General features: G+C 36.7%; 1 protein-coding gene and 1 non-coding gene across 2 annotated transcripts in view; both read left to right on the top strand.

Annotated features, from left to right (window-relative positions):
• Positions 1-9,270, top strand: part of GALNT13 (polypeptide N-acetylgalactosaminyltransferase 13) — a 613,112-nt gene that overhangs the window by 44,142 nt on the left and 559,700 nt on the right. The gene's annotated exons all lie outside the window — the stretch shown is intronic.
• LOC112636868 lies at positions 5,844-5,950 on the top strand. Its single transcript, XR_003122325.1, has one exon. It is a non-coding gene; the product is annotated as a U6 spliceosomal RNA (small nuclear RNA).

Consider the following 9,270-nt stretch of genomic DNA (forward strand, 5'->3'; position numbering starts at 1 on the left):
GCCTCATCTTTACCTCTCCTGATATTCAGTCCCTATACTCACTTGCCTTCTAGGCAGCTCTGCTTCTGTATCCCATAGGAGATTCAAAAAGTATTAACATCTACCAGCAAATTTGTGAATACCACTATTTTTCCATTATAAACTTGATTAAAATATGTGATATTGATATATATATAAACAACAAAATGAAAATAATAAAATTAATATTCTTAACAATGATGCTGACCCCAGAAACTTTAATCTTGAGCAGGCCTTTGATTTTATGTAGAACTTCTAGATTATAAACTGTGAGGTAAGGTGTCTCAAGCACCTAATTTGGGCTAGGGTTGGGAGCATATTATATACTCAAAAATTATTTGGGAAATAAATAAATAGCTTAATATTTGAATTAATCTTAAAGGATTTTCTTTTTCCAAGTTGCTCGTCCTAATATTGATTACAAATTATTTTGCTCATCCTAATACTGATTACAATAATAGTAATGGCTAACATGTACTGATTAATTACATTGTGCCAGTTCCTCTGATTCTCATTTCATATATATAATCTTTACCATAATTCTATAAGTAGATATAATTCTTATTACTATTTTATAAACATGGGAACAACTGGAGTTAACTGGGCAAATTAACCTCTTCGGTATCTTCAAACTGAATGTTTATAGGGGTTGGACTTGAATCAAAGTTGTCTAATGCCCCATTATATATATTATACAGTTATATATATTATAATATATGTTATGTATATTATATATAACTAAATATAATTTTATATATATATGAATTTTTAGAAAAAACAGTACCTTCTATATTCCTGGTTCTTTGATACAGACATTCATGTTCTAATGTTTTTGCTATTAGTAGGCCTCTTCGGATTCTCAGTAGGTGCACATGACTTAGGTGTCATCAATTACAATTAAAGTTTAAGTTGTCTTGAAAAAATAACTTAGAATATGCCTTCAGAGGCTACAGTAATCAAAACAGGATGGTACTAGTACAAAGACCAACACATCGACCAATGGAACAGAATAGACAACCCAGAAATAAGGCACTTCACCTACAACCATCTGATCTTCCACAAAGCTCACAAAAACAAGCAATGGGGAAAGAATCTATTCAATACATGGTGCTGGCACAACTGGCTAGCTATATTCAGAAGATTAAAACTGGACCCTTTCTTTACACTACATAAAAATATCAACTCAAGATTGATGAAAGACTCTAATATAAAACCCAAAACTATAAAAACCCTGGAAGACAACCTAGGAAATACCATGCTGGACGCAGAAACTGGCAAAGATTTTATGACAAAGATCCCAAAGCCACTGCAACAAAGGTGAAAATTGACAAATGGGACCTAATTAAACTAAAGAACTTCTGCAAAGCAAAGTAAACTATTAACAGAACAAACAGACCATCTATAGAATATGAGAAAATATTTGCCAACCATGCATCGAACAAAGGTAGAATATCCAGAATCTTTAAGGAACTTAAATTTATAAGTAAAAAACAACCCATTAAAAAGTGGGCAAAGGACATGAACTGACAATTTTCAAAAGAAGATATATATGTGACCAACAAGAATATGAAAACATGCTCAACATCACTGATCATTAGAGAAATGCAGATCAAAACCACAATGAGATCCCATCTTACAACAGTCAGAATGACTATTATTAAAAAGTCAAAAAATAACAGATGCTGGAAGGTTGTGGAGAAAAGGGAACACACATACATTGCTGATGAGCATGTAAATTAGTTCAACCATTGTGGAAAACAGTAATGATTTCTCAAATAACTTGAAACAGAATTAGCATTCACCCCAGCAATCCCATTTTTGAGTATATATCCAAAAGAATATAAATCACTGTACCATAAAGACACATGGGCGTATATATTCATTGCAGCACCGTTCACAATAGCAGACATGAAATCAACCTAAATTCCCATCAATGGTAGACTGAATAAATAAAATGTGAAACATATACACTATGAAATACTGTACAGTCATAAAGAAGAAGATCATATCCTTATCAATAACATGGATGGAGTTGGAGGCTTCTATAGTAAGTAAAATAACACAGGAACAGGAAACCAAATACTCCATGTTCTCACTTGTAAGTGGGAGCTAAACAAGAACACGTGGACACAAAGAGGGGAACAACAGGCACCAAGACCTACTTGAGAGTGGAGTCTTGGAGGAGGGAGAGGATCAGAAAAATACTTTTTGGGTACTGTGTTTATTCTTGGGTGATGAAATAATCTGTACACCAGTCCCCTGTGACAAGCAGTTTACCTGTATAACAAACCTGCACGTGTACCCCTGAACCTAACATAGAAGTTATAATAATAATAAAAAAAGAATGCCTTAAGAGTTCATGTAAGAGTAAGGGAGATAGAATGCAAGTGAAAATTATGAGGAAATACTGAGATGGCCAAGAGATACAGTGTTTTCTCTATAGTAGAGAAAGAAAATACAGTAAATTTGAAAAAGATGGCAGAAACAATGGACAAACAACTAACAGATATATCCTGCAGAGCCAATTAAAAACTGAAATAAAAAATCCGGATCAGATGATATTTATAATTGAAAACAGACTATGGACAGGAAATAAGATGAATAAAAAGGGATATTAGAAATATCATAAGGATAAACATAATTTAAATATGTTAAAATACATCTATAATTTTAAAAATACATATAGAAAAAAAATCCATGTATCGGGTTAATGGGCTTTATTAATTTAGATTGCTGTCTTTGTACATATCTTTGCCAGAAATGTGAAGCAAAAAGGAAAATAAAAGTTGATTGCTATTCTGCTGGAGTGGAGCTGAATGGATGTGGGAAATCAGAGAATTTTTGTACTGATTATGGTTTTTTGTAGGAAGGGGAATCATATGAATATTTTCTTCTCAGTTTGAACACTGTTTCATTTCACAGAAATTAACAGATAAGAGACTTTGAACTAGAGTACACCTACTGATTTGTTCTGATGTCAGTCAGTTGTTAGAATGTATTTACTATGCTTTTCAAAATCAAAAGAAAATATCATAATCATTCAGCCACATAAATAGTGGAAGCTTTTCCTTGGAATAAACAGATCTTTTGATCTTGAAGCTTTATACCTTTCCCATTTAAGTTATAAAAATATATAATCTTTACAGAAAAGGTATGGACTGTTTCCTTTTAGAATTTTACCCTTGTCTCAAAAATAAACTATAATTAGAAAAGCTGTCTGTTAATAACTAATTACTTCCCCCTGCTATCATACCAATTATAAAGACTCATTTTAAGAAAGGAAGCTTTATAGTTAAGGTAAACTTAGGTAGGTGATAATCATTCCTCCCCCAACCCTTACTTTCCACCCTCTCCCAGTCCACTACCATGTTCTGCACAGCTAACTTCTGGTGGATAATGTGTAAAGAAAAACTGTTTTCAGAAATCACTTTAGTTAGCAATGACTGCCATGAAGTGATATATGGCAATGAATATTTTAGAGACTCAGAGATATATTATTTAATAATTATATCAAAGTAATAAGGTCATTTCAAGTAGCATTTTTATTTTTATTTTTTATTTTTATTTTTTTAATTTTTTTAATTTTTGAGACAGAGTTTCCCTCTGTCGCCCAGGCTGGAGTGCAGTGGCATGATCTGGGCTCACTGCAACCTCCGTAATTCTCCTGCCTCAGCCTCCTGAGTAGCTGGGATTACAGGCGCCTGCCACTATGCTCGGCTAATTTTTGTATTTTTAATAGAGACGGGATTTCACTGTGTTCACCAGGCTGGTCTCAACAGGCTGGTCTCAAACTCCTGCCCTCAGGTGATCCTCCCACATTGGCCTCCCAAAGTGCTGGAATTACAGGCATGAGCCACCGGGCCTGGCCTGAAATACCATTTTTAGATTAGACATTTAAAAACAGAAAAAAAAAATTATGTATGAGTTAATAGCCTTCATTAATTCAGACTGCTGCTTTTGTACATATCTTTGCCAGAAATGTGAAGTGAAAAGGAAAATAAAATGTTGATTGCTGTTCTGCTGGATTAATAGCAAATTATAATAGAACCGATTACATCAGTTATATACTACTACTATATTTGTTAAGTACTTTTTTGGCTTTTGAATAAAATCATACTCTACTTTGCTCACTTTTTAAATTATTATTATTATTATTATTATACTTTAAGTTCTAGGGTACATGTGCATAACGTGCAGGTTTGTTACATATGTATACTTGTGCCATGCTGCTGTGCTGCACCCATCAACTCATCAGCACCCATCAACTCGTCATTTACATCAGGTATAACTCCCAATGCAATCCCTCCCCCCTCCCCCCGCCCCCCTCCCCATGATAGGACCCAGTGTGTGATGTTCCCCTTCCCGAGTCCAAGTGATCTCATTGTTCAGTTCCCACCTATGAGTGAGAACATGCGGTGTTTGGTTTTCTGTTCTTGTGATAGTTTGCTAAGAATGATGGTTTCCAGCTGCATCCATGTCCCTACAAAGGACACAAACTCATCCTTTTTTATGGCTGCATAGTATTCCATGGTGTATATGTGCCACATTTTCTTAATCCAGTCTGTCACTGATGGACATTTGGGTTGATTCCAAGTCTTTCTATTGTGAATAGTGCCGCAATAAACATACGTGTGCATGTGTCTTTATAGCAGCATGATTTATAATCCTTTGGGTATATCCCCAGTAATGGGATGGCTGGGTCATATGGTACATCTAGTTCTAGATCCTTGAGGAATCGCCATACTGTTTTCCATAATGGTTGAACTAGTTTACAATCCCACCAACAGTGTAAAAGTGTTCCTATTTCTCCACATCCTCTCCAGCACCTGTTGTTTCCTGACTTTTTAATGATCTCCATTCTAACTGGTGTGAGATGGTACCTCATTGTGGTTTTGATTTGCATTTCTCTGATGGCCAGTGATGATGCTTGCTCACTTTTAACAGGGAAAGTATTTTCTTCATGTTGATTTGATTTTGGAATCTGATTTTTTGTTAAATCTCAATCATGATTTTTTAAAATTTCCAACTTTTATTTTTAAATTCAGGGGCACATGTGCAGGATGTACAGGTTTGTTACATAGGTAAATGTGTTCCATGGTGGTTTGCTGCACAGATCACCCCATCACCTATGTAATAAGCCCAGCATCCATTAGCTGTTCTTCCTGATGCACTCCCTCTTCCCACCCCCTAGCCTCAGATAGGCCCTGGTGTGTTTTGTTTGCCACCATGTGTCTATGTGTTCTCATCCTTCAGCTTCCACTTATAAATGAGAACACATGGTATTTGGTTTTCTGTTCTGCATTAGTTTACTAAAGATAATGGCCTCCAGCTCCATCTGTATTCCTGCACAGGACATGATCTCATTCTTTTTTATGGCTGCATAATATTCTATGGTGTATATATACCACATTTTCTTTATCCAGTCTATTGTTGATGGACATTTAGATTGATTCCATGTTGTTCTGCAGTGAACATATGTCTGTATGTATATTTATAATAGAACAGTTTATATTCCTTTGGGTATATACCCTATAATGAGATTGCTGGATTGAATGGAATTTCTGCCCTCTAGGTCTTAGAGGAATTGTCACACTGTCTTCCACAGTGGTTGAACTAATTTACATTCTCGCCAACAGTGTATAAGTGATCCTTTTTCTCCACACCTCGTCAGCATCTGTTGTTATTTTACTTTTTAATAATGGCCATTCTTATTGGTGGGAGATGGTATCTCATTGTGTTTTTGATTTGCATTTCTTTAATGATCAATGATGTTGACCTTTTTTTCATGTTTGTTGGCCACGTGTATGTTTTCTTTTGAAAATGTCGTGCTCACTTCGGCAGCACATATACTAAAATTGGAACGATACAGAGAAGATTAGCATGGCCCCTGCGCAAGGATGACACGCAAATTCGTGAAGCGTTCCATATTTTTTCAGCAATATTCTATCTTCTGTAGCCTCTTCTGCTGATACCCAGGCAAACAGGGTCTGGAGTGAACCTCAAGCAATCTCCAACAGACCTACAGCTGAGGGTCCTGACTGTTAGAAGGAAAACTAACAAACAGAAAGGACACCCACACCAAAACCCCATCAGTAAGTCACCAGCATCAAAGACCAAAGGCAGATAAAACCACAAAGATGGGGAAAAACCAGGGCAGAAAAGCTGGAAATTCAAAAAATCAGAGCACATCTCCCACCCCAAAGGAATGCAGCTCATCGCCAGCAACAGATCAAAGCTGGACAGAGAATGACTTCGATGAGTTGAGAGAAGAAGGCTTCAGTCGATCAAACTTCTCAGACCTAAAGGAGGAACTACGTACCCAGTGCAAAGAAACTAAAAATCTTGAAAAAAGAACGGAAGAATGGATAACTAGAATAACCAATGCAGAGAAGGCCATAAACGAACGGACAGAGATAAAAACCATGACACGAGAGATACATGACAAATGCACAAGCTTCAGTAACCGACTTGATCAACTGGAAGAAAGAGTATCAATGATTGAAGATCAAATAAATGAAATGAAACGAGAAGAGAAGTCTAGAGAAAAAAAAAGGAAAAAGAAATGAACAAAGCCTCCAAGAAATATGGGATTATGTGAAAAGACCAAATCTATGTCTGATTGGTGTGCCTGAAAGTGAGGGAGAAAATGGAACCAAGTTGGAAAACACTCTTCAGAATATCATCCAAAAGAACTTCCCCAACCTAGTAAGGCAGGCCAACATTCAAATTCAGGAAATACAAAGAACGCCACAAAGATGCTCCTCGAGAAGAGCAACTCCAAGACACATAATTGTCAGATTCACCAAAGTTGAAATGAAGAAAAACTGTTAAGGGCAGTCAGAGAGAAAGGTCGGGTTACCCACAAAGGGAAGCCCATCAGACTAACAGCAGATCTCTCAGCAGAAACTCTACAAGCCAGAAGAGAGTGGGGGCCGATATTCAACATTCTTAAAGAAAATAATTTTCAACAGAGAATTTCAAATCCAGCCAAACTAAGTTTCATAAGTGAAGGAGAAATAAAATCCTTTACAGACAAGCAAATGCTTAGAGATTTTGTCACCACCAGGCCTGCCCTACAAGAGATCCTAAAGGAAGTACTAAATATGGAAAAGAACGACTGGTACCAGCCATTGCAAAAACATGCCAAAATGTAAAGACCATCGAGGCTAGGAAGAAACTGCATCAACTAACGAGCAAAATAACCAGTTAATATCACAATGACAGGATCAAGTTCACACATATCAATATTAACCTTAAATGTAAATGGACTAAATGGTCCAATTGAAAGACACAGACTGGCAAATTGGATAAAGAGTCAAGACCCATCAGGTTGCTGTACCCAGGAGACCCATCTCACATGCAGAGACACACATAGGCTCAAAATAAAGGGATGGAGGAAGATCTACCAAGCAAATGGAGAACAAAAAAAAGCAGGGATTGCAATACTAGTCTCTGATAAAACAGACTTTAAACCATCAAAGATCAAAAGAGACAAAGAAGGCCATTACATAATGGTAAAGGGATCAATTCAACAGGAAGAGCTAACTATCCTAAATATATATGCGCCCAATACAGGAGCACCCAGATTCATAAAGCAAGTCCTTAGAGACTTATAAAGAGACTTAGACTCCCATACAATAACAATGGGAGACTTCAACACCCTACTGTCAACATTAGACAGATCAACGAGACAGAAAGTTAACAAGGATATCCAGGAATTGAACTCAACTCTGCACCAAGCGGACCTAATAGACATCTACAGAACTCTCCACCTCAAATCAACAGAATATACATTCTTCTCAGCACCACATCACACTTATTCCAAAATTGACCACATAGTTGGAAGTAAAGCACTCCTCAGCAAATGTACAAGAACAGAAATTATAACAAACTGTCTCTCAGACCACAGTGCAATCAAACTAGAACTCAGGACTAAGAAACTCAATGAAAACCACTCAACTACATGGAAACTGAACAACCTGCTCCTGAATGACTACTGAGTACATAACGAAATGAAGGCAGAAATAAAGATGTTCTTTGAAACCAATGAGAACGAAGATACAACATACCAGAATCTCTGGAACACATTTAAAGCAGTGTGTAGAGGGAAATTTATAGCACTAAATGCCCACAAGAGAAAGCTGGAAAGATCTAAAATTGACACCCTAACATCACAGTTAAAAGAACTGGAGAAGCAAGAGCAAACACATTCAAAAGCTAGCAGAAGGCAAGAAATAACTAAGATCAGAGCAGAACTGAAGGAGATAGAGACACAAAAAGCCCTCCAAAAAATCAATGAATCCAGGAGCTGGTTTTTTGAAAAGATCAACAAAATTGATAGACAGCTAGTAAGACTAATAAAGAAGAAAAGAGAGAAGAATCAAATAGATGCAATAAAAAATGATAAAGGGGATATCACCACCGACTCCACAGAAATACAAACTACCATCAGAGAATACTATAAACACCTCTATGCAAATAAACTAGAAAAACTAGAAGAAATGGATAATTTCCTGGACACTTACACTCTCCCAAGACTAAACCAGGAAGAAGTTGAATCACTGAATAGACCATTATCAGGCTCTGAAATTGAGGCAAAAATTTTAATAGCCTACCAACCAAAAGAAGTCCAGGACCAGATGGATTCACAGCTGAATTCTACCAGAGGTACAAGGAGGAGCTGGTACCATTCCTTCTGAAACTATCCCAATCAATAGAAAAAGAGGTAATCCTCCCTAACTCATTTTATGAGGCCAACATCATCCTGATACCAAAGCCTGGCAGAGACACAACAAAAAAAGAGAATTTTAGACCAATATCCCGGATGAACGTCGATGCAAAAATCCTCAATAAAATACTGGCAAACGGAATCTAGCAGCACATCAAAAAGCTTATCCACCATGATCAAGTAGGCTTCATCCCTGGGATGCAAGGCTGGTTCAACATACACAAATCAATAAACGTAATCCAGCATATAAACAGAACCAAAGACAAAAACCACATGATTATCTCAATAGATGCAGAAAAGGCCTTTGACAAAATTCAACAGCCCTTCATGCTAAAAACGCTCAATAAATTCGGTATTGATGGAACATATCTCAAAATAATAAGAGCTATTTATGACAAACCCACAGCCAATATCATACTGAATGGGCAAAAACTGGAAGCATTCCCCTTGAAAACTGGCACAAGACAGGGATGCCCACTCTCACCACTCCTATTCAACATAGTGTTGGAAGTTCTGGCTAGGGC

The sequence above is a fragment of the Theropithecus gelada genome, chromosome 12, assembly GCF_003255815.1.
Source record: "Theropithecus gelada isolate Dixy chromosome 12, Tgel_1.0, whole genome shotgun sequence".
Lineage (NCBI taxonomy): Eukaryota > Metazoa > Chordata > Mammalia > Primates > Cercopithecidae > Theropithecus > Theropithecus gelada.